Source organism: Podarcis liolepis, assembly GCF_965112155.1.
Source record: "Podarcis liolepis genome assembly, chromosome: 6".
NCBI classification, from domain to species: domain Eukaryota; kingdom Metazoa; phylum Chordata; class Lepidosauria; order Squamata; family Lacertidae; genus Podarcis; species Podarcis liolepis.
In genome coordinates this window covers 58,195,040-58,221,759 of record NC_139559.1, presented here as the reverse complement: position 1 = coordinate 58,221,759, position 26,720 = coordinate 58,195,040, and positions in this window count along the sequence as shown.

The window sequence follows — 26,720 nt, the reverse complement described above, 5'->3', positions numbered from 1 at the left end:
AGAAAACCTTTTCATACTTATTAGCTACAAGCCTTTTCTTTTAACAAAAATACCCACCATACTGCTTACAAAAATCTAGTAGTGCCATTATCAAATTAACCAGTTGTGCCCAATCAGCAAGCTGTACAAATAATTAATATCAAACAAAACTTTCAAACATTCCTTCAAACTCTCCATTTTTGGCTTCTTCCTATTAAACAGCATATTTTCTAATATTCATGTTGGTTCTGAAATCCATGGCCATTTGTATTCATACATGTCTTCATGAGTGCCTTGGCATGAAATTAACTGGTCTAGAAATGTGTTTTCTAAATCACAACCCAAGCTGTAATTAAATATTATACAATATCACAATTATGCAATTATGCATAGCACTTATGAGATGATAAAATTAACATCCATGTAGAGTTAATTACTAACAGGTATGTTTGGCTTGTGGTTAGGCAACTGCTAGCTGTTTCCAGGGCCTGTTTCTCACACTATGGTTCCACTTTCTGAGGCATTTGCAAAGTCTGCTGATCCATAAAATGTACTATTGAAAAGGTTTGTCTTGGCAAAAGGTTTAATTTTGTTCAGCGTTGTAATGGTGTCCGTTAACACACCATTACATACACCATTAACATATTTGGCAACTGGGATTTCCTTTTAAGGAAGAAAAAAAAGAATGTGAGCGTAAATCATAATTATAGTCCACCTAGCACAATCAATCAGCACATAATGCGTTTGCACTCCTTCTTGGCCCACCCTGAAACGGTTCCATCTGAATGCATCTCCCGTGTAAATGGAACCCCATGTGTCACTTTAACAGGAAGTCACTAGTCAAGCGGTACATGAGGTTAAGTTATATGGTCCCATTCAGGAATGTGGAATTGGTGAGATTCGGTGAGCAATCTGTTACTAACAACATTTCAACACTTGCAAGATGGGAGAAGACTTTCAAAACACGGCCATCCACTCCTAGAAGTGTTAAGCAAATAAATGAATAGAAGCAGGTCTCCTTCCCAAACCACAGAGATATCTATATGTCCAAAAGGCCATATATTGCATCTTCCTCCCTTTCTGAGCTACTTCAGTCTTTACTTGTCCCTTTCGAAATTAATGTTTCTGTATACTTCAGTCATCCATGGCTACAGTTGCCCATTTGTGTTAAACCAGAAATTGGACAAAGTTCGGAGAAAACATAGCTTCCTTTCTTTATGACTTTTGTCGGTCCATCTGTGTCCTCTCTGTCTGATGTGGTCATGCAAGGCGATGAATGCTGCCAGCACATCTGGCCTTGGGGAATTGAAGCAATACACATTTTTAACATGCTACCCCACCCCTCACTCTTCTTCCAAGTGCCATGCTTTCAGCACCAAAAGCTGGCAAGGCAAGGACGTGGAGCAAACAGGTGTTTGATGGGTGGCAGGCAGGCAGAAGCCAGAAATCAATCCGTTGCTAAAGAGGGATAAGAAGAAATTGGCCATTTCACACTGATGTCAGGCACTGGCAGGCAGCTGTTAATGTTATGAGCCCTTCAAACAGCCAACCATGTATCTTGAAGCTAATCCCAGAGGACAGAGCTCCAAGGCAATGCCAAATCAAGGCCACAAAGGAATTTTGGAGAAATTAAAATGTCATGTGCCGGCAGTAGCACACTAGACCAGGAGCTCTGTTGTTGTTGTTGTTTTGTTTTGTTTTGCTGTGCCTGCCAACCCCCACCAAGGTAAGGAAAAGGGTGCACCACCACCAAGAGGTCCATCTAGTGAGGTCTCTGCCACCACTGCTGGGGGGCCCACTTGGAGGATGCCAGCACTAGTGCCATTCCTGACCAAGACTGAAGGAACACTACAGAGCCTGGGAGTATTATGTCAAAATGTAGCAACCTGCTTGTGGTTAACGCTTAGCTGGAATGAAATATTCAACGCAGCAATAGAGAAATTAAAATAATAATTTATTTGTCAGACAAATAAATGAGAGGCACAGTGGTATATGGTTACCAAGCTCTGGCCTGGCCTCCTGCCATTATGGCCAGCACTTATATTCCCTTAATCCAGCCCCCTTTGCTCCTCCTTGGGCTGCCTCTGTCCAATCAGCCTGGTTAGATTTCCTATTGGCTGATTGCTATAACCAATCCTAAAAGATACACCCATCCTCCTGTCCTTATATGGAACACAAAGAGCTATATATTGTTACATCTATAAATGACAAATAAGTAGTAATATATCTTACATGTGTCTCAACAAGGAATCTTAATTACCAGCTCACCTCTTGCCCTCCTTGCCCTATTGCCTTCTAAAACAAATGGTTAATCTTAAATTTTTATCTTAAACATATGTCAAGGATCTTGAGTTTCACATCAACATTGAAAGATCTCCTTCATTTGAAGGTTTCTAAACAAATGTCTGACAGCTATATATCAAGACTGCTTGGATGGCGTCTTCTTGTCTGGCAAGAGGCTGGGCTCAATGGCCCCTGTGGTCTATTCCAACTCTAGGACTCTATGATTCTATGAAATAAGAATCTAACATCTAAATTTGTTACTTTCTAAATCCTTTGCATAGTTACATTTAAACCAATATATTTAAGCTAATATATTTCATACATTATCATAGGTAACCTTTTAAAAGAATAAAGCTTCTCAAAGTAGAAAGGAAGGAACTCAGTAAAAAAAAACAGTTTTTAAAGAAGGCTCTTTAGTTTACACCTCCCCCTTTCACCCTCCTTTCCAGCCTCAAAATAAAATAGGAAGAAGCTTCTTTTTCCCCAGCCAAGCCAGTTGCCTTTTCTCTCAGTTTAAGAAAGAAACAGTTTTTAGAAGATTTCCTAAAAATGCTCTCTTTTTCTGTCAGCTAGATGCTTCTCCCCATTTGCCTCTGGCCTTAGAAAATACAGCTCAAGGTTTAAGAGAGGCCCATGGTATCATTTTACTATTTGCCCATTCCTAATTATATTTATCTCTGCCTTTGTTATCTTCTGTAACATGTAGGGTCAATGTCCTGCTCTTAGTCTGTATTTTCAGCTTTTACGACTTTGAGAATTGTTTTCTGCTATAAATCAAGGGGGGGCCCCTTGTCTTAGGAGAATGGCCAAGGTTTTCTCTGCCTGGCATGAAACATTTGAAAATCTAAGCCCTCTTTAATATACAAGCCCTGATCAAACATTAATAAAATGCAGGCTTATGCCTGATGCCTCAGTATGGAGCTGGCTTTCCGATTATCACCTGATTCAGTACTCCCCATCTGAGGCCTACTTAGCTTAATACCAGGTAACTGCAGGCAACCTACACAGGATTATCTCATTTTATCTTCATAGCAACCCAGTCAAGTATATCTGATTGAATGATTAAGACTTCCCCAAGGCTACCCAATGAACTTGGTTGTTTAAATCTAAGTCTTTCTTCCCCATTCCACCATTTACCCACTATTCCACAGTGGCTCTCCACACACCACCTACATACCCTCCAACAAGTTAAGTCCCGGAACTGGGATGCCCATCTTCCCATCTGTGACCCTGCACAAGTCATGTGACCCGCATGAGATCACAGAGTCCAAAAGACACGCTTTTGGGTGGCTGTGCTCTCATGTCATCATCATCACAATATTGGTGCATATCCCCCCCCCCCCATATGCACACAAACACACATGCAATTTAATCCAGATTTTCCTTTTCCATGGAAAATATGACTTTAAAAAAACCTGATGCCAATATCCCATTTGCAATTCCAAATGACTTGTTTTGCAATATTAAGCCCACCATCTGGAAGCATCTCCTGAAGTAGACAGCTATCCTAGGAATCATTGCTAATAACAGTGTGGAGGAATGTGCTGGATTTTCTTCAGTTTATCCCCTAGGGTTAGGCACAAATGCTGCTGGGTCCGAGATCTGCAACACAACCCCTATTTATTCAGAAGAAACAAATGGAATCAAATGGGACGTAAAAACAAATGTGATGTTCAGAATAACCAGTCACTTGTGTCTGCTAGTCCTGGACTGGGGGGGGGGGGACACCTGCCTTCCCTGTTGCATGGGCAATCATTGTTGGCATCCATCTGTCTCAAGAGACAATGGAGTGTGCCTCCAGGGGTGAAGTCAAACCATTCCACTAGCTGCACCAAAGTGACTTCCCCAGGGTGCAAGCCTGGGCAGTGTGTATGGAGGTCCTGGGCTGCCCAGATGACAAGTCCCCCTCTAGGCCTTGCTGATGTGGTCCACATGAAAGGAAAGCAATATGTTGGGCACCAGAAGCTGTATACCGGCTCCCTCGGCCAATAAAGCCAGATGAGCGCCGCAACCCCAGAGTCGCCCATGACTGGACCTAATGGTCAGGGGTCCCTTTAGCTTTAATTAGCCAATGCCCTCAGGCAAGCACCCTTCTACTCTCTTTTCCAGTTAGCAAGGGATTCTCTAAATGAAACAGAATTAGGTTTGATAAATTCATGCACAAAAATGTTTTTTTGCTTGTTTGAGTTTCATTTCTTCTGATTTGGTGTGGAAATGCCATTTCTCAACAGCCCTCTCCTTTCTGCAGTTTTGCTACCATAAATTCCCTACTCTACCTCCAAGATGCTATTTGTTAATAATAATAATAATAATAATAATAATAATAATAATAATAATAATAATAATAAATACCACATAGCAGCTTCACAGAGTAGGCCTTTTGAGTGGAGATACTGGTGAGGTGAGGCTTAACATCCCTCGTCTTGACCCCCCCAAAACACACACATATGACTCATTTTGTAAAACAAATGGGTGTGGCCTACGTAGGAAGATTTGATGAACTAGATGCTCCTTAGGGTCCCTTCCAACTGTACAATTCTGTGATTTAAATAAAAAAAATTATTAAAAGCACAAGCAAAGACTAGCACTGCATATACACATGAGAGAGCTTGTGTGTTCAGAATAAATCCATGGAGTCCATAAATGAGCTAAGACTGAACCCTCCTTGGTCTAATTCCAACATTATATTCTGGACCACACTAGCTCAGATGCAAACATATTGGATGAAACTTTGGTGAGGAACAAAATAAATGGCAAGGGTAATGTAATCAGCCTTTTTTATGGAGCCTCATATGGATTTGTGGGGGTAGGGGGGAGAGCAGAGGTTTTTGACAATTACAGTACCCACTATTAAAACCAGATTTTAAAACATCATCATCACCATAATGTTTCTCATTTACATAGTGTTTCATTTTTCATTTCCCAAAACCCATTTCCTACCAAATGAAAAAAAGCCCTTCCAACTAATAAATTTGAACCAGCATTATTCTTGTAACTATTAAAGCAATATTACTTAACATTTATGAAGCAGGTTTTCACTAATCCTCACAACATCCCAATGAGGCAAGTAGATCTGTGTACATTAACATTCCCATGGTTCTGGTATAACTAAATACCAACTTATGAGTCCTTCTTGAGGCAGAACATGTTCAAAGCAATAGCGAAACAATAAAAGTTGACATTATACACCTAGATGGATTATACTCCCAGAGCATTTTTTATTATTATGAAAAAGTGGCAGCTTATCTGAGGCCCTTCTCTGTGTGCCTCCTCCACGAGAGGTCCGGAGGGTGGCAACACAAGAACAGACCTTTTCTGTGGTGGCCCCCTACTTGTGGAATGCTATCCCCAGGGGTGCTCACCTGGCACCTTTATTACATCTATTTAGGTGCCAGGCAAAAACATGCCTCTTCTCTCAAGCCTTTGGCCAATTAAACACTGTGTATGGCCTCATAAACTGGGGACAATTGTTTTTGTTTGTTACTATGCTATGTATTTTTGTGTTTTTATACTACCCTGTGATCCTCAGATGATGGGCAGTATAGAAATGTAATTAACAACAACATAACACTAAGGAGAAAGTCTGCTCACTACCCTCTGTACCCCTCCATTTTTCTCTTCCTCCCACTCCTTACATGGCACTTGGGGTTCTGCTGTAAATCACTTGCACTAGGCATCATTGGAGATGCAATTCCTCCGGTGACCTCTCTTTCTGTTCCTCCTCTTCTCTTTCCCTTCCCTCAGAATGAAGTTTAACTGGGTGCTAGGGAAGGAGGGGAGATAAAGAGAGGTGTTATAGCTGCTAGGAACACAGTTGTAGGACCATTTAAAACATGGAATAAGGTAGCGAGATAGGCCGACCTTTCCCTCACAGCCATTACTGCCCAGTTCTTCTCCAGCTCAGTTTTCAATCTGAAGCAGAGAAAAACAGGGTGGTGAGAATGGGCTTAGCTTACAATAAAGGCACACATTATTTGTAGCCTTTGTAAGTGCAGGAGATTCTATACCAGATATTTACAAGACTCAACAATACCAGCCCAGTTTTGAACTCATCCCTTCAGTGGCAGTAAGCTTAGGGAGCAACAGCAAGAGGGGGATGTTTCCCTCATGGCCTGCTTGTGGGGTCAGATTCCCAAGAGGCATCTGACTGGCCATTTTGTAAAACAGGATGTTGGACTCAACTGACCTTTGGTCTGACTCAGTGGTGCTCTTCTTGAGTTCTTACGTAGTATGGTATCCAGGCAAACTCCCTCAAGGCACTGTTTTTGCTCTAAGGACTTCTCATTCCCCCCCCCCCCCAGGTAATCAAATGGAAAGATTTGGTCAAATCATAAAACGTCTTCTCCTCACAGTTAGCACATCCACTGTTGTTACAAGTGCTTTCTGGAATTTAGTTGTGTGTCTTGGGCCAATATTACCACAAATAACAAGCAATGGTAAGTGAAGGCTACTACTGCAAGTTGCCCACTAGAAAAGGGGCTTAGGAGAGGGATACCCTCCCTTCCTGTTTGCCCATCTGTGTCTGTTTCCCACTCCACCTGAGTCTCCCCATAAGCCAATAGTGCAACCTGTGCATTTTGCTTTCTTTCTATTGCAGCACAAATATGCACACTTATCCTGAAGACAATATTACTTATTGACTGTTACATGGAGATATGATTCCACTGGATCCAGATGAGTAAATATAGTATGGAGGCTTGCAATCCTATTCAGTTAGCCACACCTAAACCCACTGTTTTCAGTGGGCTTAAGCCTGCTTAACTCTGCCCAGGCTGAGGCTGCACATATCAGATCTGAGTGTTTTTATCATCTTATTCAGGGAGACATAACCAAGCTGACAGCTTTGGGCTAGATTAGTGTAGTTTCAAGGCTTTCAGAAAGTCTGGAGTCAATTTTCCAGGCTCATAAATCACAACAAAAAAGTGTTTCATTATTCTGTCCAAGCAGAGTGGAATATCTGAGCCATATATCCTCACTTGAAATTTCCTTTTCAGAGCCCTTATGATGTCAGGAAACATTTCAGGGTGAAAAATTTTGAATTCATCTTTCAATCTATTCTTCTTAAAAGAAGGCTTTCAAACATTGCATTGAGCTACCCAAGCTGGGGCAACAGTTCTTTGACCATTGTGCCCTTTACTTGGGGAATTACAAACCCTTTTCCATTCCCCCTTTTTTTAACAAGTTGATTGAGCATCTCCCCATCATCTTGTATGACAAGCAGGCTCATAAACTTCTGAGTATTGAGACCAACTTCTGAGTTCCTGTTTGTCAGTCCACCGGTAAGAGTGGGCGTATCAAAAGCAGGACCCTCTTAGTGGTGACCCCCACACCTTTGGAATTCCGCAGGGAAATATATATGGCTTGCTCTCTTGTTGTTTTTAAGAAAACTCAATATGTTATTATTCCTGTCTGTGTTTGATTAATCAATATGCTGTGCTTGAAAAATTTTAGCTCCTGGTGGTTTAAAATTAATGGTTTCTTTGGAATTTTTGTTTTTATGAGCTTAAAGCTTTATTTCAGAGTAGCCAACGTTGTGCCCTCCTGTTGTTGCTGGACGACAGTTCCTGCCAGCACTAGTTAGTAGGGATAAGATCGGGGATAGTAGGAGTCGTAGCCAACAACATCTGGAAGGTGCCAAATTGACTGCCCCTGCTTTATGCAATCCACCTTGTGAGGACAGTATGGCCTGAAAAGTGGGCTATAAATCTTCAGATGAATGTTAATTATCTAGATCCATTTCAATCTGTCTTCTGCCTGAAACTGCCTTGGTTGCCCTTAATGATAACCATCTGTAGGAAAGACAGGGTTATGTGATGTTGTGAGTTCTCCTGGACTTCTCGGTGGCTTTCAATGTCATTAGCCGTGGTATCCTTTGGAATAGAAATGGTCAATTCTTACATCACTGGGAGATTCCAAGAAGAGGTGCAGGCTGCTCTCTTGTGGGTATATATTTTCTCTCTCACGGTTTTTCACATCACATTCACATAGAATACCTGTGAAAAGTCACCCAGAATTTTGGGCTGCCGTTAGTAAGCTACTGGTGTCCAGTTCTACCTCTCCTTTCCATCTGAACCAGGTGTTGTGGTGGCCTCCTTGAATGACTTCCAGCGGTCAGGAGCAGACTGAATAAGAGGGAATAAATTGAAAGATACAAGCTCTCTTCAAGTGTTAATCAAATGAAGGGGTTAACCCATGGGTAGGCAAACTAAGGCCCGGGGGCCGGATCCGGCCCAATCACCTTCTCAATCTGGCCTGCAGACGGTCTGGGAATCAGCGTGTTTTTACATGAGTAGAACGTGTGCTTTTATTTAAAATGCATCTCTGGGTCATTTGTGAGGCATAGGAATTCGTTCATTTTTTTCTTCAAAATATAGTCCGCCCCGCCCCCACAAGGTCTGAGGGACAGTGGACCGGCCCCCTGCTGAAAAAAGTTTCCTGACCCCTGGACCGTTAACCTGTCAAAAGGCCTGAAACTCTGGTTGTGAAGATTCCTTGGTCCACACATTGAGCATGAATGGAGCTGGGGAAACTTACGCATACAGGCCTCTGCACTCATAGACTTCCACAGGATCTGGAACCCTGGGTGCTTACGGGACCTTTGTAGTTTGTGCCTCAATGGGGTCTGGTTCAAAACCCCAGTTTTTATACATGTAAACCACTTGGAACCCTATTGTAGCATTAAGTGGCATATAAATTAATAAATAATAATAAAATAACAACAACAGCTAAAAGAGCATTTTGAGTTCTTGATGTCCCTTGCTTTCTGAGACTCACAGGGTCGAAGCACTCAAGCCCACTGAGGCAAGTTGTCAGAACTTTTTCATTCAGGCAAGCATTTCATGAGGAGCACAATGATAGTTTGCCTGAGCTGTGTGTTGCTCCTCCTGCTAGCTGAAGAAGGCTTTTGCATTGTTGTTGTTATGTTTTGTTTATTGCTGTTTTGATGCTTTAATTGTTTTTACACTGCCTGAAATTGTTCTCCATTTGGAGAATTCTTATGAACTGAGCTGCAGGTGCTTTTACATTTTAATTCAAAACAAAATAAAACAAAAACGCATCTCTTTCTACCCACCATCCCATGAGTTAGGAATCTGCCTAGGTTGCTGTTTCACACATTACACACACAAAGGAAAGACGAGAATACGCTCTTGTACGTTCTCCTTCAGAGCTTCTTTGTGGATGTGCAAAGCTGCTCCCATTTAACTCTGGGCTTGCTTCGTCCTCCTGTTCACTGAGCATGCTCCTTTGGCTGTGAGCCTGGCTAATTATTTCTGTCCGTGAACTGTGTTCTGAACTGGCTTGACTCTTTCAGCTTTTTGCCAGCTTTGCAGAAACACACTGCGCATGCTATAACACAGATTTAACGCTTGACTTCAGCTGCTAACATTGAATGCTGGCTTTAGAAATTTTAACACTATAAAGGAACTGGGATCTTGGATTCCCATTCGTTGCTTCCAGACCCTATAATGGTAAGACCAGGACCAACATCAACACCCAGGTTCCAGCATCTAGGAAAGATTATTATCATTATTTATTAAATTTGTATACTGTCCTACATCCGTAGATCTCAGGATCCACTGGTAGCATCATCCCAGGTGTTATGTACTGAGTTGAATAGGATCCAAAATGCAGCAGTCTGATTGGTCCACAGGAGCACCCAATCCAGCTCCAGGTGGAAGTGAATCCGCAACCTGATTGGCCTACAGGTGAATCCCGGAATTAGCCAATCACGTGGGGCCCAATGTGTAACTAATGTATTTAAAGCAGACATTCTGGGGGAACTTCCATTCCTCCTCACCACTATGAGCTGAATAAAGAGCATGAAATCCACTCTCGACTCCAAGTATATTTCACCAGGGAATTGTGGGTATGCAAGTCTGCCATTTTAATTTCCCATAATGCTCTAGGCTGATACTATGTCAGCCACTCTTGGAAATGTAAATCAAAAACCCATAGCCACTGCCACCAGATAGGTTGGGAAAGCCACCAATATAGGAAGATAGCCATGCTGGGTATTACACAGCTGGCCCTAGACAGGGCACTTTTCGAATAAAATCTGAACTCTCTGATTTCAGTGGGTCTATTTGACTGATGTTGGATATTGAGACTACCTTTTCCGCACAACAATCAGCGAAGGTAAAAAGAAGAGGAACCCAGAGTAAAGAGAGAGAAAATGAGAGCCTCTTCTCTCTCTCATGCCTCTGGGTGAGTTTTTCACGGGCTTATCTTTTTTTTAAAAAAAAAATCTTATTTCTTGAGCAAATGAGTTTTAGTGTTTCTCTATTGCGAAAAGGAATTAAGAGCACTGATCTAATAAGTTTGTCATTCAGAGTGCTAAGCCGACTTCTTGGGCTTAGGAATTGTCTGCCATGGATTTTGCTTGCTTGTGCAATGTATTGCCTATTTGTTAAATGGAATAATATGTTGCAAATATATCCTGTGTGTGCATGTCACACACTACGAGTTAAGTGACACGTGTTTTTCTGGCTTCAACACCCACCCACCCCAAAATCCTAACCCTTTGGAGCCTTATACATCTCCATCCTCATTTCTATGGGAGAGGAACCTGAAGACTGTATTACAGTTGCTGCCCTTTTATCTGAGAGGACATCTGTCACATTTATGGCTGCATCATAGGCAGGAGCTAATACCCAGTGGTTGGTGGATAGATCCATACTAGAAACCTGTCTAGCCAATATACTAGGATAGTTTAATGCTTCCAAAATCCATGACAGGCAGTCCATTACACAACCAAGAATACATGGGTATAAAATTATGTTGCTGAGCTGCCATTGGAAAATATGGGAATTTCTAATGTCACACTAGTTCTTTGTTCAATAATATGTTTGGAGAAGAAAAAAGAAAGATGACAATGTGTGTGTACTTGGTACTGGCTCCAAACTGGAAATAATCCTCTTAGTTTGTTTTCTGCTCTGGAATGTTCTTACACAAAACATCCCATAATCCTTTTTTCTTTTTGCCTGTGTGACTTTAGTCCTGGAAACACCTTCCCATGCCCCCAGCTCTCTGTAATAGTTCAGCTCTAAATTGTGTGGGAAGTTCTGAATGTTTTTCAAAACATAACATTTTCCCTCGAATATATAAGTTTTGGCCTTTGGTAATCATGGAAAAATGGCATTATCATAAGAAACATGTTATCAACTGTCCTCATTTCCTTCGTTGACTCTTGCTTTGATGGATGATACGCACATTGCACTCTGCAGGAGAGCAGCATTCAAAAGAGCTCATTTGCAAGAAACAAAGAGTTCCCACAATGAATGGAACTTGTCACACAAAACTTCATACTGAGTTATAATCAGCTCTTCTTATTTTCCTTAGCTATATTTCTCTGATGTTTATCTCTGATGTTTATCAGAATGAAATGCTAGACCCAAGATGCTGCCAGGACAAAATGCATCATTCCCAAATCATGATATCTAGGCTTGGCAAGGTGAATTTTGAATAAAGTCAAGATAAGCATGTCATAAGTCGTGGAAACCAGGATAAAGGCAAAGGCTTTTTTCGTGTATGAATTTTCTCTCACACACAAACATTTATCAAACTAATATCATGGGCAAAGACAGATACTGGGCAAAGGACCTCATGAATTCTCATTTTCTCCTCACTGCTCTGAGGAGGTGCATTGACCTAAGTTAACACTGTGACAAGATTTTTCAGATACAGTGGTACCTCGGGTTACATACACTTCAGGTTACAGATTCTGCTAACCCAGAAATAGTACCTCGGGTTAAGAACTTTGTTTCAGGATGAGAACAGAAATTGTGCTCTGGCGGCACGGTGGCAGCGGGAGGCCCCATTAGCTAAAGTGGTGCTTCAGGTTAAGAACAGTTTCAGGTTAAGAACGGACCTCCAGAACGAATTAAGTACTTAACCCGAGGTACCACTGTACTGGAAAGGTCTGCACTACTTGTGACCTACCAAGCTGAATCAACAATCAAGACCAACAAAGACTCAGTGCGTGCCCTGTTTCGATGCCTGCCTAGGACTGCAGAAGCAGGTGATTGTGAAGTACCCTGTAGTCCTACCAGGTATTGTTAGGCTAGTAAGCAGATTCCAGCTTGGTGAATAGTGCAAGCCTGTTGGCAACCATCTGTCTTGAGAGACAGTGAAGTATACCTCCTGAGGTGAAGTCAAACTGCTGTGTTGGGGCACCAAGGTGACCTCCTCAGGGCACAAGCCTGGGCAGTGTGTGTGGAGGACCTGAGCTGCCCAGAAGACAAGACCGTCACCCCCTCCCACCACACCCCACCCCACCCAACCTTGCTGATGTGGTCCACAGGAAAGCAGAGCAATACATTTGACACCAGGTTGCCTGCAGGAGTTGCCGGAAGGAGGCGTACAAGGCACCTTCCAACCATCTTAGGGACTCCACTCTGGATGTGTGTAGGGTTTGCTCCTTAGCCTTTTCTTCTCCAAAAGATATCCTGCAAGGCAGTGTAGGTTTAGGATCATTTTCCTTCTTCTAAATGGCCTACCTTCCCAGGTTGACAAGTCCCATTTGCCCCTTTGTTAAGTATGCTATAGTTAGTATAGAAGTATTCTGAAGCACTGTATGCTGTTCTCTTGCTATTCTCGAGACGCATTGATTCATACAAGTGTTCCCCCACCTGCTCTTTCCTAAATTTCCTGCTGTTCTCATGGCCTATTTCCTGAAAAATACGCTTAAGGGGCCATTACTGATCCTGCTTCCCAAACACGCATGCAGTAACGAACCCAGCAAACAGCTTTGTGCTGACTGAGACCATTGCTCCATCTTGCTTGGGGTTGTCAACACTGACTAACAGTGGCTCTCCAGGGTGTTAGGCATGGATTTTTCATAGCCCTGCTTTGATATGTGAGGGATTGAACTTGGGTCCTTCCACATGCGAAGCCCTGAATTTATTTCAGGTGAGTTGGACCATACATGCCACTTGTTCTATGGGAAGATTAGCAATTCAAAGGCAAATGTCCGTGCGAGTGGACACATTTCATGTGGTTAAACCACAAGGCTCGGCTAAAAGGGGGAAAAAAAGCTGTTTTCCTTTAAACATTTCATAAGTTTTATTCATAACAAGGGCGGTGTCGCTTTTTCCATTTACAAATGCCGCATGAATCTTCGTAATTCGCTTGCCTACAAATGGAAACAAGATGCACTTTTCTAAATAAATATTGTAAGGGCTACTTCTGCCCCCTCCCACCACCTCTCCTATGTATTCAATAGCTTAGGCCATGCCACTTGCTGGTTTACAGCTCCTGACGTAATTTGAGTCAAAATTTCATAAGCATGAAGCCACCGGGCAGCGTTTGTGCCAATTCCACCTCTCATTAACCTGAGTCCTGCCCTCCCCCCCCAAACTCCAAAGTGTAAAAGTCAACAGGATGTGAGGGAATTCACCATAAGCTGCTGCCGTGGCAGATAGCTGTGACACAGTAGCGTAGCAGTAGCCGTGTCAAAGCTGAGTGCCAATGAAGTCATTTCAAGGACCTGTTTCTTGTCCCCCTCCAGGACAAACTAGCATTTTGACAGGCCAGAAAAGATGGTTTGGTAGCACAAATGGACTTGTGCAGCTGAGGAGAAAGCTGCTTTTCTAAAGCCACACCAGAGACACGCTAAAGACCTTAAGTGAATCATAATAACTTGATGAGTTGGTCCCAAAGGATATTGTATGACTGCTGATGAAAAATGTTGGACTGAAGTGAAAAAGGACTTAGAAATATGGTCAAATTTGAAGTTATCGTTGTTAGGTCAAATTGCTGTGATAAAAATGAATGTATTGCCAAGAATGCTGTTTCTGTTTCAAACATTGCACATTTTGGACAAAATGGACTGTTTCAAGAAGTGGCAGAGAGATGTCTCTAGATTTGTCTGGCAGGGCAAGAAGCCTCGTATAAAATTTAAGATATTAACTGATGCTAAAGAAAGAGGTGGATTTGCCCTGCCAGACCTTAAACTTTATTATGAATCAGCCGCTTTTTGTTGGCTGAGAGAATGGATGCTTCTTGAAAATACTGACGTGTTGGATTTGGAAGGTTTTAACAATGTATTTGGTTGGCATGCATATCTGTGGTATGACAAGGTTAAAGCACATAAAGCGTTTTAAAAACCATATTGTCCGGAAAGCACTGTTTAATGTCTGGATAAGATACAAAGACCTGTTAGAAAATAAAACCCCGAGATGGCTGTCACCAATGGAAGCAAAGGCTCAGAAAAAACTCAATATGGAGGCCAAATGGCTGAAGTATTGGGAAATTCTGGAGCAAGAGGGAGATAGACTAAAACTGCAGAGCTTTGAAAAATTAAAAAACAGAGTGCGAGACTGGCTCCATTATTATCAAATAATGGAGGCATATAATTTGTACAAAAAGTTAGGCTTCCAGGTGGAAAAATCAAAACTGGAAACAGAATTGTTAGACCCCAAAGTTAAGAATTTGTCAAGAATGTATAACTTGTTGTTGAAATGGAATACTCAGGATGAAACGGTGAAATCTGCTATGATCAAATGGGCACAAGATGTTGGACATAACATTATGATGGCTGACTGGGAACAGTTATGGACTACAGGTATGAAGTTTACAGCATGTAATGCCTTAAGAGAGAATCTAATGAAAATGATCTATAGGTGGTACATAACACCAGTCAAGCTTGCAAAAATCTACCATTTGCCTGATAACACATGTTGGAAATGTAAGGAGACTGAAGGTACATTCTTTCACCTTTGGTGGACATGCCCAAGGATTAAGAACTTCTGGGAGATAATTTATAATGAAATGAAAAAGGTATTTAAATATACCTTCCTGAAGAAACCAGAGGCCTTTCTCCTGGGCCAATTGGTGCCAAAGAAGGATAGAACTTTTTTTATGTATGCTACAACAGCAGCAAGAATACTCATCGCAAAGCACTGGAAGACACAAGATTTACCCACCCGGGAAGAATGGCAGATGAAGCTGATGGACTACATGGAATTGGTGGAAATGACTGGCAGAATCCGAGACCAGGGAGAAGAGTCGGTGGAAGAAGATTGGAAAAAATTCAAAGTATATTTACAGAAATATTGTAAAATTAATGAATGTTAGAAGGATGCTGGAATGAAGTTACATGGTTTTAGCAGAAATGTTATAAAGAACTAAGTAAAAATAGATTGTTAATGGGCCAAAGTGTAAAATTTAAGGTTAGATTGTGCTAAGATAAATTATAGAACAAAAATTGAGAAAGATGGAAAGGATTTGCTGAAATAGCTAATTGAACAAGAATACAAAAAAGGGAGGTGTGAGGAGGTCGATGATACAAGTAAATGAAAAGTAGAGATATAGAGATATTGGATGTGTTTTTTAAATGTTTTTGCTTTTCTTGTTGTTTTGCTGTATTGTTTTTTGTTTTTTCTCTTTATTTTTGATGTGTTGTTAACTTTTTACTGTTTTTTTCTTCTTTTTTCTGTAACTATTAAACTTTTAATAAATATCTTTTTTAAAAAAAGATATTGTATGACTGCTGATTTAACTTCCACTGGGACTAATTAATCATAAAGCCCTTTCTTTCTGTCTTTTTTGTCTTTCTGTCTTTCTTTCTTTCTGTCTTTCTTTCTGTCTGTCTTTCTTCTGTCTTTCTTTCTAGCAGCCTAACAATGGTTGGTTAAGCCTTTATCCACTGGCTATTTTTCTGCTCAAAATTCCCTGCTCTTAACTCTTTTTCTTTGCCTCAGGGTTACGGCTGTATGCTTATTAGGCCACACCCCCACCAGTTTGCAAGGTGTCATAATCTATTAAGTTTATCATGCCACTCTTTGCATCTGTCAGCAATTCCAAAATTCCAATTCTACTAAATTATCCTGGTAAAGAACAGGGAATCCTAGAACTAGAAGACTGCAAAAGAGCTGCGGAAGGACACAAAGCTAACCTGACTTTATAAGACTTGAGAGATTCTCCATTTCTCAAAGTCAAGCTGGCTTTGGCCAGCAGGTTGCCAGTAACACAGCCCTTTCATTCTAGAAGGGACACACAATGTTGTATTAGATCCACTGCATCCTTAAATCGAACTTAAGCTTGCTGAACAGAATGAAGATATACACAGATGCATGAATCTAGTGCAAATAAGTAGATTTACTCAGAAGTAAGTCCCGCTGAATGCCATGGACGAATAAAGCATTGGACTTACATTTGTTATGGCTCTTTAATGGATGCTTTTGTTCATAAAAAGAGCCTGGAAGAGAGACAATTCAAAGTGCGCAGCTGTTCTTTCTCACAAGACCCACCCTGCAAATTTTATTTCATTGTCCTTCACAGGGATTTTAAGGAGGTACTTGACAACCAGACACTTTACAGGCTCATAAAGCACAATAATAAATATGCAAAGATCAAACTAGGTAAAACGCTTTTTCAAAATGAAAAAAGGTCCAAACAGGAATAACTTTGTAAACAAAAAGAACAATCAACCATATCTACCTCATAAACATCATGGAGACCAAGCAGAAGGAAAGCAACAAACATTTCACAAATATACCTAGCAGGTCATTTTCACAGACTCCTTAAGGTCATGAATGACAACTGCCCCATGTGTGAACCTTCAAGAACACCAGTTTTAACTGGGAGCATGTTAGGGCAACATGCATTTATGAACATTTTCTAAAGCAGGCTGGCAACAACCCACTTAGCCTGTTCTGCTGAGAAGCCTCCTCGGTTGGATGCTAGCTACTTTCAGTGAGTAAAATGAAACACCAAATTGAACACCGGTCCGTAATTTGTCACTGTGTGACATACAGCTGTACCTCACATTATGTTTGCTTCAGGTTGAGCATTTTCAGGTTGCATCCCAAGGTGACCCGGAAGTACCGGAAAGGATTACTTCCGGGTTTCACCTCTCGCGCATGCACAGACGCACAAAATGACATTACGCGCATGCGCAGAAGCGGCAAATCGCGACCTGCGCATGTGCAGATGCGGGTTGCGTTCCTTTCAGGTTGTGAACAGGCCTCCGGAATGGATCCTGTTCACAACCAGAGGTACCACTGTATATAGAAATGGGGACATAGGTCAATGTTTGGTTATGTGAGTTCAGACCAATTGAAAATTGAATACAGGTGATGACCATTTTGTGTGGGGGCTCCGTTCCTGGTCCCTGCACGCATTAGCAGAGCACACAGAAGCATGCCCCACCCCATGCTGCCCCCGTTCTTCCCTTCTACAGTCCAAAAGGGCCCGTGCATCAGTGATCACATGTCATTGGATGCACCTGTACATCAGACTCAAATCTGATCTTGTAATGGGTATGTATTTTTGTATTAAATATACCAAGACAAAAGCACACCAAGAACTCAGGCCAATATAAATTTCAATAGTGGGAGTGGTCCCTACTCACAATTGGTATATAATACTGTTTTATAATTTATGACTGTTTTATAGGTAAAAGGTAAAGGTACCCCTGTGTAACAGGGCCAGTCATGACCGACTCTAGGGTTGCGCGCTCATCTCGCTCAAGAGGCCGGGAGCCAGCGCTGTCCGCAGACACTTCCAGGTCACGTGGCCAGCGTGACGAAGCTGCATCTGGCGAGCCAGCACCAATGCCGCACACGGAAACGCCGTTTACCTTCCCGCTATAAAGCGGTCCCTATTTATCTACTTGCACTTAGGGGTGCTTTCGATCTGCTAGGTTGGCAGGAGCTGGGACCGAACGACGGGAGCTCACCCCACCGCGGGGATTCGAACCGCCGACCTTACAATCAGCAAGTCCTAGGCACTGAGGTTTTACCCACAGCGCCACCCGCGTCCCTATGACTGTTTTATAATTTATGATAATTTAGAATTTAAATGTATTTTCATGTGTTATTTGATACTTCCAGCTAATGAAGGTGAATACATCAAAACAAGACCCTGTTCTGGTTTCCAATCCATAACTTGACTTCTGCTCAATGATTGAAACTGAGTCTCCATCTACAAGCTGATAAATTATAAGGATCAACATTATTGTCGAGTGAAAAGGAGAAAATCTTTATAACGAATTATTGTCTTATACATATCTCTTTGATTTTTAGTTTGTAATCTCTGTTAGAGTTTGTAATCTCTATTTGAGTTTGTAATCTTTATTATAATACATACTTTTGAATGGATTAGTTTTTGTTTCTGTTGACTATTGAATTGTGAGTAGGGACCACTCCCACTATTGAAACCTATATTGGCCTGAGTTCTTGGTGTGCTTTTGTCTTGATGTATTTTTGTATAGCTTTGAACAAGTCTCAATAAATAAGTTTTTTAAAAAATGAAAATAAAATCTGAATAAGAATCCCTGTGCCTACACATTTAGGAAATGTTGGAGTTCCAGTGTTGATTTTGGAGCAACGTTTATACAGTATATGCATCTAGGGCATAAACCTCTGAGGAGTTCTCTACTACACTCCATTGAAATGAATGGGAGCGGCTCCAGAGCATCATCCTTCTTAATCTGCATTCATAATGTTCTGTATTTATTTAAGATACTAGATAAGAAAGCAGGAGAACTGTGATTGGTCTCCCATGTTGTTTTTTAAAAGAAGCTACAGGGGTGTAATCAGACCATGCTGCTTGCAGAGGAGTTAAATTCCCCTGCCCCATACTATTTTGCAAGTCTGTATCATCTCAAAGCTGCTATTTGTTGCGGAAGGGGGAAGAACATGCAGGTATCAAATATACAGGCCCCAGCCCTCCCCTAGCACTGTAGATTCCACAGATGCCCACCCATACACGTCATAGTTTTAGTAAACTGCTTTGAGGGTTTTCTTTACAACCACGCAGTGTGTAAGTTTTATGAAATAAGTCAATGAGTCATTTTACATGTTGTTGTTGTTGTTTAGTCATTTAGTCGTGTCCGACTCTTCGTGATCCCATGGACCAGAGCACGCCAGGCACTCCTGTCTTCCACCGCCTCCCGCAGTTTGGTCAGGCTCATGTTTGTAGCTTCGAGAACACTGTCCAACCATCTTGTCCTCTGTCGTTCCCTTCTCCTTGTGAGTCCCATGGACTGCAAGAAGATCAAACGTATCATTTTACATAATTACTGCTTAAAAACAGGTGACCCAACTGTAGGTGCCATACTATCTTTTATAGCTTGATGTTGGGGGTCTATAAAGCTGAACACAAGGTATTTTTGCGTAGTGTTGGATGCAATATAATAGGAGGCATGATGGTTTGTGGTGTGCCAAAAACACACTTCTGTCTCTGGTGAACAGGTTTTGCTGTTGTTATTGTTGTTGTTGTTTAGTCGTTTAGTCGTGTCCGACTCTTCATGACCCCATGGACCAGAGCATGCCAGGCACTCCTGTCTTCCACTGCCTCCCGCAATTTGGTCAAACTCATGCTGGTAGCTTCGAGAACACTATCCAACCATCTCATTCTCTGTTGTCCCCTTCTCCTTGTGCCCTCCATCTTTCCCAACATCAGGGTCTTTTCCAGGGAGTCTTCTCTTCTCATGAGGTGGCCAAAGTATTGGAGCCTCAGCTTCACGATCTGTCCTTCCAGTAAGCACTCAGGGCTGATTTCCTTCAGAATGGATAGGTTTGATCTTCTTGCAATCCATGGGACTCTCAAGAGTCTCCTCTAGCACCATAATTCAAAAGCATCAGTTCTTTGCCGATCAGCCTTCTTTATGGTCCAGCTCTTACTTCCATACATCACTACTGGGAAAACCATAGCTAGCACTTCCCAAATTTGTGCATGCTGGCCGAGGAAAGAGGGGTATACCATTTACTCCAATATAAAACTGCTTACTCTCAAGTCACCCACTGAACAACTCTACTGAAAAACTATGGTGTAACTGATCTGTAGACTGCACTATCACATTACTTCTGAGTACCGTATTTTTCGCTCCATTGGACGCAGTTTTTCCCCTCCAAAAATTGAGGGGAAATGTGTGTGTGTCCTATGGAGCGAAGGCAGGCTTGTGCCATAGCTGCGCGCAACCCCTCCGGCAGGGAGAAGCTGCACGGTGCTATGGCTTCTTTAGCCCCGCACAGCTTCTCCCGGGAGGGAGAGGTTGCATGGGACTAAAGAGGAAGCCAAAGCAGCCAGCGGGATCCATCCCGCTGGCTTTCTTGGCTTGTAACATAGCTGCGCGCAACCCCTCCGACAGGGAGAGGTTGTGGGCAGCCTGTACGCTGCTCTTTGGGGCTGGGGAGATTTTTTTTATTGATTTCCCCGTCTAAAAACTAGGTGCGCCCTATGGTCCGGTGCGCCCTATGGTGCGAAAAATACGGTAATTTTAACTTGTTCCATGGTGCCAACAGAGAGAGAAAGGGCAATGTTATCATTTGCTTTGTTCCACTTTATGCAAGTATTTGCACACAGACTAACCCAAGCTGGAAGGAGGTCGCTGAAGTAATGTCCTTGAATGACTTCATGATTAGGGATGCGGGGAAATGTCCATTTATGGATAATCAGGTTTCCAACGCTATGCCTCTCCTCTTCTTTCCATCCTAGCTCTCTCTAAGAATACAAGAAATCTTTCAGCTAAGTAATACAGAAAGCCAGAACTGAAATGGGTCAGGGGCACTCTGACTTCAGCTGAGAACGGACACTGTGTCTGCATTATTTCAATGAGTCAGTGTGTCACTGATAAGAAAGTTTAAGCAGAGTCCAAAGAGCTGTAATTTATTTGGGGGCATTTCCCATCATTAGCACTAGGAGACTTCTAAAATCAGGCAGACTGAGAGACTGACTTAGCATGCTGACTATTCGTTTTCAAAATAGAAGAGTCCTGTTTCTTTCTGTCTTTTATTTATTTGGAAGCTTTATATCTTGTTTTATATATTAAATTTCTATACTGCCCTTCATTTGAGGATCACAGAGCAGTTTACAATATAAAAACACAAAACATACTAACACAACACATAACATACAGTGGTACCTCAGGTTAAGTACTTAATTCGTTCCGGAGGTCTGTTCTTAACCTGAAACTGTTCTTAACCTGAAGCACCACTTTAGCTAATGGGGCCTCCTGGTGCCGCCGCGCCGCCAGAGCACAATTTCTGTTCTCATCCTGAAGCAAAGATCTTAACCTGAAGCACTATTTCTGGGTTAGCGAAGTGTGTAACCTGAAAGGTATGCAACCTGAAGCGTATGTAACCCGAGGTACCACTGTACTCACAAACAAAAACAGTACACTCCCCAAAAACACACGGAGTTTAAAGGTCAAAAATTGTTTGTTTGTTTGTTTGTATGTATGTATGTATGTATGTTAATTAGCCAAAGGCCTGGAAGAAGAGCAATGTTTTTGCCTGACGCCTAATGAAGGTGCCCATCCAAGCAAGGCTTTCTGAGATATTGCAAGAGCACGTGCTTAGTCTAGGAAGCCCTGCTGGGCTATGAGGCTGTGTTCAAAGGACCAGTGCACTTTTAAGACAGTTATTTTGTGCTTAAGCTACAAGAAAGTGTGGTCTTCTTTACTGGAGAATCAGGGTCAATCATGGGGTTTGGCCCGAACATCCTATTAGCATAAAGCTGCTGAACAAAAAAGTCACATATAAGTAGAATGGATTTAACTAGTTGAATTTACTACTTTTCAGCATTTTTATTCCAAAGGTGGACAGCAGCATATTTTCTGTTTCATATTTTAAACCTTAAAGAATTCAGATATTTTAGTTTCAAAACTGTTTAATGTACAGGGTTGTTTTTAAACAATGTTCTGGCTTTTTATAGTGTAGACGCTGTCCTGAAACCGCAAAATATCAATGACTTTCCTTTTCTTCTTGGCAAAAAAATTACTAACCTGGCTCTACAACAACCATGTAATTGGAACAATGTGAGCCAATTGGATGAGTCAAAACATATCTATGCAGATGAATATTGATCTTGTACAGGTGTTTGGGATTGGGATTTGGGATAGAGAGAAGAATGCATTTTCCTCCATTGAATGGGATGTTTTGCACATCCAGGGTGACCCAATTTTAGAAAAATTCTCCTCTCTCCCTACCACCAAAAAAAGCAACAGTTTTTTTGCATTCATGTTTTAATGCTATCTATTGAGATAGTTAGCTCTAGCTAAACCTCGTCTGACTAAACAGCTGCATCAGACAAGGGCTGCAATTTGAGACTGTACTGCTGTTGCCAAAGGTCTAATTTGAAGTGTTTTAAATAACCATGATTAAGTAAACATGAGTCTCAACATGGAGCAGCTAGGATTTAAATGTCTCTCTTTAATACAGTCTTCTGTATAAACTGGGTTAGATCAATTAATCTGCCAGCAGATAACGGGGATTAAAGGCACACACTCTAGTTTTGGGCTTGTCCCCAACACTACATCTGTACATGGTTCCTCCAGTTGCAACTCCCACATCATAGGCCTCGGCCAGTCATGGGCATGTCACTGGCAAACGGAGTCTAGAAACGTTATTTGCGGTGCTGTGCCAGAAGCTGCAGGCTGTGCATAGGAACACAATAGAACCAGCGGGTCATGGGATTTCAAATTATTTCCCCATGGCTACCATGTGACCAGTGTTGTGTGTTTATGACAGAATGTATTTATTTGGTCTTATACCCTCCTGGAGGCTCCATGCAGATATCAACATCATACCCTCCAACATTTCTCTGATGAAAAAATAGGGATGTCCTATTCCATAACAACAATAATAGTGATTTTACCATTTATACCCCACCCATCTGACTGTGTTGCCCCAGTCAACTCTGGGCGGCTTCCAACATATTTAAAAACATAATAAAACATTAAACTATTTCCCTATACAAGACTGCCTTCAGATGTCTTCTAAAGCTTGTATAATTACTTATGTCCTTGGCTCGGGTGTCGCATAACTCCATATGTTCCAACATTTCGCCAATGAAAATAGGGATGTCCTAAGGAAAAGCAGGACATTCCAGGATCAAAGCAGAAACCAGTACAGCTTCTGAAGAACCGGAACTGTCCTTGGAAAACAGAGACACCTGGAGGGTCTGCAATGTGATTAGCAAAATAATAAGAACAACAACCACCCTATTTGATTTACGAGCAGTTCCAATTCCCAACACACACCATTTTGGGCTGCAATCCTAAACCCCTTGACCTGAGAGTAAGCCCCACTGAGTTCGGTGGAACTTACATCTGAGTAGACATAATTAGGATTGCAGCCTTAGCTACTAAATGTTTGTCCCAACTGTAAAGATCCTCTGGTGTTTCTCAAATGTGTTCCCAGGGAATCTCATGGAGAAGAGTTTTCTACATGTGGGCAGCTACTGAAAATGCCTCTTTACAATTCCATGATGTTCAATGTTTTTTTTTTGTGAGGCCACTGGATATTGCCTCATTCACAGTGTACCTATACTTTAAAAAAAGTTGTCTCACATAAAAGCTTTGGCCTTATTTTATTGACAAGTGGGGGTTCTGCAAAATTCCCAGTGACCAACTGATTCTGCATTTCAGATATGATAACAGAAGCTACAGCTGTCCCGTTATGTGATGGGTACAAATTGCCCCACCTCAGTGAAATATCTGATACACAGGAGTTAATAGAAGATTGACATTACCGCATGAAGATTGTCCACAGTATGACTCTCACTCTTAGCTGAAATGGGAATCACAAACGTAAAGAGCCAAATACCGATTCTGGCAGCAAAAGCAGCCATGAAAATGAGGGACGTTTTACTCCAGACATATGAAATTGAATATCTACCGTCATAATTTATTTAAGTAAATTCAAAGGTAGGCTTTTAGAGTTACACTTGTTTCATTCCTAATTTACTGACTGCACCTCTGTAATCCCTTCCACATTTCACCTGCATAGACTAATTACTCGAGTGGTACACAGATGGAGTTGTTTTTTTACCCACTGCCAGCTGCCAAGATGGATGTAGGTGGGCCATAAGAGTGTTGATTCTCAAGCATCCATGGCTGCTGTTCTTCTGTTGCTCTAGCAGTAAAGTCACTGGACCAGTTCCTTTTCAACCACTGTAGACTGTATTTTGGATTTTTTTTTCTCAGGTGCCACTAAAGCAGAGAAGAAAAATATGGCTTGGAGCACACAGTGAAAAAGATTAAGGACTCTGTCTGTCAACACTAATGTCCAGATGTTTTAAAGTGCAAGAGAAAACAGCAAAAAGACATTAATTACATGCCTCTTTCTTCACTTTGAAATGCCGTTTAAAAATAAGCTTTAAGTACCTAACTTTTCCTGCCATTTTCAGAATGATTAAAAAAAAGAAAACATTTCAGACAAAACTTGTCAAAGCAGGCTTAGAGGGAGGGAAACACATCTCCACCCCCAAATAGAGGTGCCCCCATTTCAGATTAAATTCACACTTACTGGATTAGGTGGGAAACAATCTATTAACTTCAAGGATCCATATGGGGAGGTGGTGCCATGCTAGAAACTACAGACAAAACCCAACATTTTTAAGTACCAAATGTCAATTGCACTGACTGAATGATGGATGTAGGTTGCATGATTGCATGCTATCCATGCAACAAATACATGGAAACACATTTATCTTCACACTGCATATAGAAAACTATAATGTCAGACCACTAAACTCTTCTCCCAAACATCTAGTTCTAAGTTTTGCTTTATTTTTAAACAGAAGTCTATTTGGTGATGGCACCAGGCAAAAATATTGGGAGAGTATAGAAGGGGTGAAGTTCATTTCTGTATGTGTGAGCTTTGTCTTGCATGATAAATTGGAGGCTGGGGGAAACTCTGCTTGTATGGATGGCTCCTTATCCCCCAGACCTGGCATAGGCAAACTCGGCCCTCCAGAAGCATCCCTGACCACTGGTCCTGTTAGCTAGGGATCATGGGAGTTGTGGTCCCAAAACATCTGGAGGGCCGAGTTTGCCTATGCCCGCCCCAGGCCCACTTCTGGTGCCTCCCATAAAAATAATCATGTGATTTTCTTTCATCCATATCCTGAAATGGCAGAACAGTTTTATAACATGTGATGAGTTGTTTGTTTTTACTAAATCTCAGATTGTAGCAACCTTTGCCCCCAAAGTACCACTCCCTACCTCTGTTGTGTCACCACTACCACCACGTTGTCCATCAGCGTTCCGTTCCTTCTGGCTGGGATGTAAATCCTGCATTCCATGGAAAAGCAAATTCCAGAATTCATGCAAGGTAAATAAATATGCTGAACGGTTCTTTGCATTTGCAAAATAAACTTTAGCCACACAATTTGATGTTTCTGGTACAATACTAACATTTCCCCCCTTTTTAGAAGAGTTTGGATTTGATATCCCGCCTTTCACTCCCCTTCAGGAGTCTCAAAGCGGCTAACATTCTCCTTTCCCTTCCTCCCCCACAACAAACACTCTGTGAGGTGAGTGGGGCTGAGAGACTTCACAGAAGTGTGACTGGCCCAAGGTCACCCAGCAGCTGCATGTGGAGGAGCGGAGACACGAACCCGGTTCCCCAGATTACGTGACTACCGCTCTTAACCACTACACCACACTGGCTTTTTACTAGGAAATGTGTAGAGGAAGATACTAATATGAAATACAGTGGCATTACTTTTAGACACTGCACTCATTGAATGCATGTTGATTTACTACAGATTCTGCACAGGACCAGGCAAACAAGGATTTCTACAAGTAGACTGGGCCTGCTCACATTATTGCAACATTATAATGGCAACAACAAAACATTGTAGGAGCCAACAGGAGCGCCAGCTTGGCCCCACAACTGTGGGTGCCCAGGGCCATGGGTACCATGCAGCGTTCATGGCCTTGGCACAAAAAATTGTGGGTGCCCAGCCCCTTCATAGGGAATTTTGTGGGTGCTCAGGAACCCAGGGCCCCAGGGAGTTGGCTCCTATGGGAGCCAATGTATTCCTTCATCAAGATTCTTTTACCAACCTTTGTAGGGGTCAAGGGTCACATTACCATGATGAAAAGCTGATGGGGGCTACATTTCAAAACTGGATAGAGCCAGGCTCAAAAATGGGCAGGGCTGGACAACACACACCCTTACCACAGACACACAATCACACATAAACCACATCATTCATTCCTCATTGTCATTTCACAAAAAGAACCAGGCTCCAAGTGGTTAACAACAAAGAAACCACAAATTCATCTCAGAATCAACCATCACAGGAAGTAGTAACGAGTTCATAGCAACATAATAAAGCAACAACATAATAGCACAACAAAACAATGAAATCAGATAACAAAAATGTCACATACGAAATTTGAAAGATCATCCCTCTGAAGCTAAGCCCATTGATTTCAGTGGAAGAAAGTAAACGCCATGCTAATCTCTCCAGTTGAAATCAATGGGATTTAAATGTGCTGTCATTTATTTGGGCCATGCCCATAAAGAACGAATTGCCTAAACAGAGAGTTAAAACCATAGGACCTAGCCAAGCCCCCCCCCCCCCACTTGTATAAGTCAATCTAAACCAGGGGTCTGCAACCCACGGCTCCGGAGCCGCATGTGGCTCTTTTACACCTTTGCCGCGGCTCCGGGGTGGATACTAGCGAGGGGAGGAGGCGCATTGTGCGCCCCGACACTCCC